Source organism: Phacochoerus africanus, chromosome 7 (assembly GCF_016906955.1).
Source record: "Phacochoerus africanus isolate WHEZ1 chromosome 7, ROS_Pafr_v1, whole genome shotgun sequence".
Classification (NCBI taxonomy): domain Eukaryota; kingdom Metazoa; phylum Chordata; class Mammalia; order Artiodactyla; family Suidae; genus Phacochoerus; species Phacochoerus africanus.
The window spans coordinates 96,011,657-96,022,173 of record NC_062550.1 but is presented as its reverse complement, the minus strand read 5'-3'; positions in this window follow the sequence as shown (position 1 = coordinate 96,022,173).

Genomic DNA, 10,517 nt, shown 5'->3' with positions numbered 1-10,517 from the left:
AGCTCAGTCTGAAGTTACCATCCTCCTCTTTGGTGGGGGCCCTGGTTCTGCAGAAGACCTGGAGGATACTCTTATGCATAATCCTTGAGGCCAAGGTGGGCAGTTTCAGTCAGTGGTCCCCTAACACAACTTTTGATGATCCCCTCTATGTGACATTCACAGGTCATGACATCTTTTTGCTGAATCTATGTGATAGTCACAGGTCACGATACCAAGTTCACAGTTGTTTTAGGTAGTCATTTTCTTTGATCCTTCTTTGACATCCCAGTCTTAAGGATATCATTTACTTCATAGTTAGCAGCTGGGAATGTGCATTCAAAGCTTTTGAGAGCACTCAAGACACCAGGGAGATTACTATGATTATTAGAAGTAGGATGATTCCAGACGTCTAGAGTGCCCTTAGAGCCGTGGTCCTCAACATCTCAAAACCGAATGTCAAAGAAAGATTCTATTGAGTGAGTCACCTTCTTAAACAAAACGGCTTGCTCAGTGTTCTTGGGTGACTGAGTTTCAATTTCCTTAGAAGCGTTAATCTAGGTATAGCAGATCCTATTGGCCACAGCATTGCCTCCTCTTTGCTCAGCTGAAAGATAATCAAGGGCTATCCTATTATCAAGAACTACTTTGGCCAAAGAGTTTACTTCTTTAGCAGCAAATTCTGCAATATCTTCAAGAGTTAAGGAGAGAAAACTGATCATAGCCTCATCTGTACTTCTTCCTAGCCAGGGTAGTAGGGTCCTGTTCAAAGCAGCAGATCCTGAATCTTGAACTCTTCCTGGTAGGTACTTTTTTAACTCACTGATGTAAATTCAGGGGAATTACTAACAAGTATCTTAGTTTGTATATGAACAATCAGGAGCACAATTAGAATATCTAAGAGGAATTGCCCACCAGCCATTTAGGCATTCATAGGCCCATGGAGAATGGGAACCACCCCCGGCAAAGATAAATCCTGTTGGGACACAAACCACTCCCATTAAGTGGTAAGTTAATGGATTCTGGTATTATGGACAGATCCATTTGTCTGAAAGCCCCTTAGCAATGGCCTGGGAGGTATAGTTGATGGCACAATCTTTCCAGGCCAATGCCAGAGTAAAGAAAAGAAAGAAGAGTCTCCTCCTAAGTATGAAGTCTCACTCTACCATCCTGGGAGCAAACAGCCTATATCTCTGTCAGCTACTATTCCTACTCATCAGTTTGATTCAGAGATCCCCCACTTCTGCACAAGATCAGATATCAGGTAAAGCCTTTTTCAGCTGTGAGCTCTGTAACCAAAATTCAAGACCCTGAAGTTTGCCTGCTGCCTTAGGAGTGAGGAAGATCTGATACAGTCCCTTCCAAGGAGATCCAGAAGCAGTCTTTATTCTTAGAGATTCTAAGTCAGAAGAATAGGAGAACATTGGCAATGTTAGTTTGAAGAGTTGTAGCCAGATATTTAAGGGAACTAGAAGGACTTGATCTAGCCCAGTTTACATATATATAACAAAACCTCAAAGACAATGAGCAGGATTAAAATCTAAAATAGACAAAAGTACGAACCATAATTTTTTCCCTCCACAATGATTCCCATTTCTTTTTTCCAAGGATAAGCAGAGTAAAAGTAACCTGTTTACATTAGACATGGCCTGATTATTTATCTAAGTGCACAAAGAATAATGATTGACCATCTAAGCTCTTTTTTTTTTTAATTCTGCTTTGCTAGAATCTTGTGAGCAAGGTACCAGGTCAGTCTTTTCCAAGGGGGTTTGTTAGTTCCATAAAGTCATTTTAGTTCCTTAAAATTGTCTAGTCATTTCTGAGTCTATGCACATCTCTCAAATATGACAATTCAGTCAAAGTCGTGGTCATATAGCCCAATATTTCCAATTGGGTCCAATTACAGGAATAAATACTCATGGAACTTATGCAGATAGCAAATCATATAACCATAGAAAGAAATCTTAAAAGTTTCTGCATTCTGCAGTTCCCGTCATGGCTCAGTGGTTAACGAATCCAACTAGGAACCATGAGGTTGCGGTTCGATCCCTGGCCTTGCTCAGTGGGTTAGGGATCAGGCGTTGCCCTGAGCTGTGGTATAGGTCGGATCCCACATTGCTATGGCCCTGGCATAGGCCGGTGGCTACAGCTCCGATTGGACCCCTAGCCTGGGAACCTCCATTATGCCATGGGAGCAGCCCGAGAAATGGCAAAAATACAAAAAAAAAAAAAAAAAAGTTTCTGCATTCTGAAGGAACCAGGTAGGGAGAAAAAGTAGAAGCTTCATCTTGGTTTACAACTGTATGCTTTAACAAATTGCTGCATGTCAGAGATAGCTTAAGAGAAAAGGTTTCCTTAGATCTGGAAAAACAAAACATTAAGGAACCAGCAATGTTTCAGACAAGTCTTAAAAAAATTATGATAATTTTTCTCAGTTAATTCATTCCCCATGTAATTAATACTTGTTCTTGACTCCAGTTTTTCCATTAGTTCTGGAAATTCTTACCCAGTTCAGTTTTATGATCTTAAATTTATCAGAAACCTGTATTTTCCAAAAATTATTTCCTTAAAGATAAAGTACTTCTGCAGGAACACTTTTGCAAAGTATCAGAGTAAAACATTAACTCTCTGTAAAAAGACTTAAAAATGTCCATTGTTAGGGATCTGATGAGAGTTCATTATAACGGAATTGACAGGGAAATTTTGTTATTTTCATGGCACATAGCCTTTTAAGATAATAACCGGAATTGTAACCGATGACAAATCAGACTTTAGGAATTTCATGTAATTTCTGGAAAACTTATATACCTATACAAATACAACATAAAAGACTTATTATTATTATTTTACAATGTTTCCCATGTAATATAACACACCAAATGAACCTAATTAGTTTAACATCTCCTTTTTATAACACGAGAGAACAAATCTTGAAATTTTCCAGGAGTCCTCTGGAAAACCCCAGTTAGTTCCATGTCAAAAAGACATGACCTAGAATTTGGTTGGGGGAGATTTGTCAAAATACCAAAAGTTTTAAAACATTTGGTCAAATAGGATCATAGGTCACTATGCAACAATACATAATTATTCATTTAACCATGATAACAGTAACAATTACAGATTTCACAGGCAAATACAGAAAGTTAAGTGGTTTTTTTGTTTTTTGTTCTTTTGTTTTTTTCTAGGGCCACACCTTTGGCATATGAAAGTCCCCAGGCTAGGGGTTGAATTGGAGCTGCAGCTGCCAGCCACAGCCACAGCAATACAGGATCCAAACCACATCTGCGACCTGCACCACAGATCACGGCAACACTGGATACTCAACCCACGGAGCAAGGCCAGGGATGGAACCCAAATCCTCAGGGGTACTAGTTAGGTTCTTAACCTACTAAGCCACAATAGGAACTCCTTTTCTTTTTTTTTTTCTTATTAAGAGTAGACTAATCCATTATTTAATTTAACTTAGCAAAATTTTAAGGTTTCAGGTTACAAAAAAATTGGGGGGAAACTAAATATTTCACCTGAAAATTTTTTTAACTTATTTAAATTTATTTAATGTCCCTGTGCTTACCAATTAAGTTTAGGTTAACTATGAAGGCTTCCTTAGACAATAGACAATGTTAGTCATCATCCTAAGGGATTTTTCTTGCTGACAATGTTTGTAAGAGGTAACATGAATTCCTTTGATCAAAGAGATAACATGAATTCCGTTTGATCAGTAGACTCAGGTAAAATAAAACCTTTATATCCATACCTTTAACTCTAAAGACATGCCTGTTTTAATTAAAGCAAGAACTTTAAACTAGCTTTTAAAGAAAATATTTTCCCAGGTCCATGTATATCAATGAAACTGGACACACCATGCACAAATATCAGTTCAAAATGGATAAGACAAAACACCATCAAACTCCAGGAAGAGAACATGGGCAAAACATTCTCTGACATCAACTTTACAAATGTTTTCTCAGGTCAGTCTCCCAAGGCAACAGAAATAAAAGCAAAAATAAACCAATGTGACCTAATCAAACTGACAATTTTGCACAGCAAAGGAAACCGTAAAAAATAAAAACAAAAATCAGCTTACAGAATGGTAGAAAATAGTTTCAAATGATGCAATTGACAAGGGCTTAATCTCTAAAATATACAAACAACTTCTACAACTCAACAGCAAAAAAAAAAAGAAAACAACTCAATGGAAAAATGGTTGAAAGACCAGAATAGACATTTCTCCAAAGAAGATATACAGATGGCCAACAAGCACATGAAAAAATGCTCAACATCCCTAATTATTAGAGAAATGCAAATCAAAACTACTATTAGGTACCACTTCACACCAGTCAGAATGGCCATCATTAATAAGTCCACATGTAACAAGTACTGGAGAGGGTGTGGAGAAAAGGGAACCCTCCTACACTGCTGGTGGGAATGTAAATTGGCACAACCACTGTGGAAAACAGTATGGAGGTACCTTAGAAAACTAAATATAGAACTACCATATGACCCAGTAATCCCACTCTTGGGTATATATCCAGACAAAACTTTCCTTGAAAAAGATACATGCATCCATATGTTCACTGCAGTTCTATTCACAACAACCAAGACATGGAAGCAACATAAATGTCCATTGACAGATTAGTGGATTAAGAATATGTGGTATATATATATATATATATATATATATATATATATATATATACACACACACAATGGAATACTACTCAGTCATAAAAGAGAACAAAATAATGCCATTTGCAACAACATGGATGGAACTAGACACTCTCATACTGAGTGAAGTAAGTCAGAAAGAGAAAGACAAATACCATATGATATCACTTATATCTAGAATCTAACATGTGGCACAAATGAACCTTTCCACAGATAAGAAGTTCATGGACATGGAGAACAGACTTGTGGTTGCCAAGGAGGGAGTGGGATAGGCTAGGCATTAGGGGTTAATAGATGCAAACTATTGCCTTTGGAATGGATAAGTGATGAGATCCTGCTGTACAGCACTGGGAACTATATCTATTCATTTATGATGGAGCATGATAATGTGAGAAAAAGAATGTATATATGTATGTGTGACTGGTTCAAATTGCTGTACAGTAGAAAATTGACAGAACACTGTAAACCAGCTATAATGGAAAAAAATAAAAATCATTTAAAAAAAGAAAAAAAAAGGAAAATATTTTCCCAGATCCTATAAAACTGAAATTCTTTTGGGGTTGTTTCTGTTATATTTTTGAGGATTTATAGAAGCACTTTTCTTTAAGCCAGTTAAATAGAGCTCTGGAGTTCCCACCGTGGCACAGCGGAAACAAATCTGACTAGGAACCATGAGGTTGCAGGTTCATTCCCTGGCCTCGTTCAGTGGGTTAAGGATCTGGTGTGGCCATGAGCTGTGGTGTAGGTCGCAGACGTGGCTTGGATCTGGTGTTGCTGTAGCCGCTGGAAGCAGCAGCTATGGCTCCAATTAGACCCCTAGGCTGGGAACCTCCATATGCTGCGAGTGTCACTCTAAAAAAAAAAGACAAAAAAATAAAAATAAAAAATAAATAGAGCTCTTTTACAAGTTAATTCTGTAAGTGTCATCCGGAGTAGACAAGTGCCAAGTATCTACACACACACACACACACACACACACACACACACTGAAAACATACAAACAAATGTAAACAGAAGACTAATAGCTCCCATTTTACTAGTTATGAGAGAAGTTGTATCTAACTTACGGTTCTGGTTAAGGGACTAAGTTAAGGGTACCTGCTTGAATGGTTAAAGCTAAGTTTCAAATAAACTTCTTCCTTTTGTTTTTCTTCTGATAAAAATTACCTGCTTGAAGTTTGTACTTTAAATTTACTTCTCAAAGGCGCAGAGAAAAAAATGCAACTTGCTAGGCTGTTAATGTACATAGAGGAGGTTTGGGGATTGGCTAAAAAAAAGAGTAAGTGAATTTGAACTACCTCTCGAGCTGCATTTCTAGTTTTGTGAAGATTTGTAAGATGAGTACAGTTGCTTTTAATTCCTCAAAGAATTGGGTTGAAGCCTAAATGACATCATAGATTGATCCGCCCATAAATTCTTTTACAAGGACCTTGTAAGCTTTTTTCTTTCCCTTTGTGTACATACATTTATTTTAACTTAGGGGAGAATGTCTAAAGCATTTCTTATCATGCTCCACATATTAGCTTCCAACTTCTGGCCAATTTCTGACCAAGAAGCTATTTAAAAATTTTTTTTAAATATGTTGTCAGTTTCAGCCAAGACAAATGGTAAATGTTTATGCAGAACTGAATAACTCTTTGGACTTAGGAGACATCTTCAAAAGAGGATGCAAAGGTATTTTTTCTCTCTTATCATATCCAGGAGAGCTGACTCTGGTAAGAATTCCCACCCTTAGCTGGCTTTTGCCGGTTTTCCCAGGATTCCGTCTATAGGTTCCCAGTGAGCTCTACTGTCTACCAGAATTTGGCAACGTTTTTTCATCAGTTTTAGTTCCTTAGCTGTTTAAGGCAAAAACATAGCCATTTACTGGAAAAGTCCCTCAGAGCCTCATCATCTCTGGGAGGGGTCCATACGGGAACCCCAGTTGGAAATTAGATATGGGGGCATTCGAGTTGATATTGAAGACTTTGCATGGGGTCTTTGAGAACAGGCTCTTTTCCATTGTCCCAGTTGCTTAAAACTGAGATCCTGATTTCTTGGCCAGTGTTGGTATGATGAACCTTTAAGAGGATATACTAGGGGGAGGCTGAAGTGTTGTTTTAGACACCTTTGATGTCTTTGATTTTTCATTAGTCTTTTGCGATCAGGCTTTTGATAAAGCTATTTTGGAATCTTGAAGCCTTTTGGAAGTTTCTGCCTACCAATCAAAATAGGTATCTCCTCTTGTTTGTTTAATTTGGGAACCCTTTCTTCCAAGAACACTATTAAATCAACAATCTAGTCTGACTGGAACTTTCCCCATAATGGCTATTGTAACTCGATGTTGTCTTCTATAAAATTTTGCCATTTTTGATATCTACAGCTTCCAGAACCTTGATTCTTTTTAAAAATTTTTTTATTTATTTATTTTTTTAAATGATTTTTATTTTTCCATTATAATTGGTTTACCGTGTTCTGTCAGTTTTCTACTGTACAGCAAAGTGACCCAGTCACACATACATATATATTCTTAAACTAAACAGATGTGCTGAAAGGTGGTGCACTTAACACTTCAGCTTTTAAGGATCCTATCTGTATAATTTATTTAGTTAGCTAAGTCTTTGGGCTTCTCAGAGCCTTACTCATATGTTAAAGGAATATGCTGCTGGCTTGGAGAATAAGTGGTGTTTTATAGTATAACTCGCTGCATAGAAATTTTTCTTGAGGTTGGCAGTGTCAATCTTACCTGTTCTGTGACCAACTTATCCTAACAGGAGAATTTTTGGGTTAGTGGGTTCTTTAACAGATTTCAAATGCTCAATCTAGAGTTCTTCTGTGGGACAGCAGGTTAAGGACCTGCGATTATCACCGATGTCACACAGGTTCAATCCCTGGCCTGGGAACTTCCATATGCTGCGGGAACGGCCAAAAAGAAAAAAAGAAAAAGCTCAGTCTTCCAACCAATTTTTGTGGCTCTTTGGCTTTGAGGTCCCCATTTGCAATAGCCTTTACCTCATGCATGCATTAACATAAAAGCAGTAACTAATGAACAAAGGACTGGGAAAAGGACTGAACCAGCAGACCCCAGCGACTGATTGCAAACAAAAAGGATTCCCAGGTGGTGTAGCAGATTAAGGATCTGGTGTTGCCAAAGGTGTGGTGCAGGTTCAGTCCCTGTTCCGGGAACTTCCAGATGCTGAGGGTATGGCCAAAACCCTAAAACGAAAACCAAACGAATACAGAACTGCTGGTGCCACTGGCAGCTCCCACTTTGGAATCTGGGGAAGGATTCCAAACAAATGGAGAATTGCAGATTGAATTGCCAATAGGTCCCAGTGTGAAATCTGGGGACAAAACCAAGGTCTGGGATTTAGATGTTACTGGAACTGGCCAGTAGTAGTTCCTGTTCGCACCTCCAGTGTAGAACTGTGGGGCTAAGGAAAGGGCTGAACCATCAGACGTCAACAAATAGGAACTGTGGACTGGGGGCTCAGCATAATAAGAAAACTGCAAACTGCCACTAACAGTTTCCACTAAGGCCCTGGTGCAGAATTAAGGCAGAGATTTCCACTCAAGTGGGAATTTTGCAGTAAAAAGCCAGTTAGATCGGGAGCTCAACATAAAGAGAGCAGATCTCAGAACAGAGAGGAACTTACCCAGCCACCCTAGGAAATGACAAAAAAGATAGTAAACTTAATTGTAGGATACCGCCTGTATTTCTTGTCCCCGAGTGCCATCATAACTTCACTTTGGATTCCCTCACACTCGGCGAATTTGTTAACAAACAAATTCAAGTGAGAAAATGTTAAGATCAAATTGGCTTTATTCAGTGATTTATGAATCGAGTAGCAGCCCATTCAGTAAACAGAAAGGACCTTCAAAGAGCTGCACAAATAGAAGGTTTTATAGGCAGAAAGGGGACATGAAAAGGAAGAATGTATTGTTTCAGATAAAATCACCTTCCTTTGGGGGATGGAGGGAGCCTCTTAAGCAGATTACCTTGCTGCTGACCAGGTAATTCCAGACTGACAAATTACATTACTGGGAGGGGCTGAAACCGCAGTTAGGTTAGATATGAAGTCTCACTTGGGTAAAGTGGGCTTAGCACAAATGACTCCATTTTGGATTGTAATTTTTCTTTTTTTTTCAAATATGTATGTATGTATATATGTATGTATGTATTTTTAATTACTCGATAAATGTATTACATTTATAGGTGTACAATGATCATCACAATCCAGTTTTATAGGATTTCCATCCCACACCCCCAGTGCATCCCCCTACCTGCCAAACTGTCTCCTTTGGAAACCATAACTTTTTCAAAGTCTATGAGTCAGTATCTGTTCTGCGAAGAACTTCATTGTGTCCTTTTTTTCAGATTCCTCATGTCAGTGATAGCATTTGATGTTGGTGTCTCATTGTCTGACTTCATGATATTTTCTAGGTCCATCCATGTTGCTAATAACACTGTACAAATGCATTTAGTTTTATAGGACAGACACCTTGATTCGCTAAAGATACCTTGCTATTCTGCAGTCAAATGCTCCCACCCCTGAGCTATACCTCCAACCTGGCTGTTCTGAATGTAGGCATTTCAGCAAAGTTATAGTGCTTGATCACATAAAATATAGCACAATTTCTATTGTTACCCTCATTCTCATGGCAAAAACCTAGAAATGGTGAAAACTTTGAGAAGAAAGGAATTAAAATGGTAGCCTTATTCCTGTGATGCTGAGTTATTTATTTAGTATAGCTGTAATTGTCACATTTTCCCCTCAGTTGTTGATTACTGCAACTTGCCTGAGTAATAAGAATTTCTAAGCCATGGGGAGAATTACTTTGTTTGTTTATTTTCTCTTCGTTGTAAGTATTTGTGATTGTGAACAGTACTGGACTTGTTTCAGTAGCTGATTTCAACTAATACATGATGTACTCCTGAGAATTCCTGGTCATTAAAGTAAATTGGCCTTCTACTTTATTAATTTGATCAGCTTGGGAATTTGTGTATTGAATTTATGTTAAATGAGTTGGAGAGACATATTTCCTAACTCTGTACAGAGTACCATCCAAGGCTGTTTTCCGAGGCTTTCTGAGGAAGAGAGAATCATGGAAACATAAAGTTAGAATTGTCAAGTCTTTCCATGATGCTGGTGGCGCCAGCATCTCTACCCTGCATACTCTGGAGCATCTCTAACAATACCAGCGTAAAACCTTGGAGTGTCTGATATCCAAAAACCAGTATCTGATCTCTTTTTCTTTTGTTGTTCTTTGTGTCTTTCACAATTTACATACGTATCCAATTTCCAGGGCAGGGAATTCTCTTTCTCGGATTTCTTCATTTCAAGAAATATAGTAAAACATGATTATAAATAGTAATCCAACTTTTTAATTGAACACATACTTTATTGTATTCCTATCATGTGCTAGCACAGTTTTTCATACTTGGGATACCTCAGTGAATAATAACAATAAAAAGAAATCATATCTCTCATAAAGATCACATTCTAGTAGAGGGACACAGATAATAAAAATAAGTAAATAAAATGTAAGTTTCATATGTCCAAACTTTTTTTTATTGTATTTCCCTAGGGAAAAAATTATAAATATACTCCCATATATATAGACTATTTAAGAATTATTTCCAAATTGGCACAACATCATAAATCAACTATAATAAAAAAACCAAATTATTTCCATGTACTACTCTACTAATAGATACTCAAATTTTACATTGAAAAAAAGATCAATGTTAGCTGAAGATATAACTTTTTCCATTTATTTAGTGGATTATTTTTCACACTATTTCTTGTTTATGCATCTTGCATTAGAGATCAATTTATTGACTACTGAAGATAAAACACATATTTGTTTATTAAAAAATAAAACAATTAGAAAAA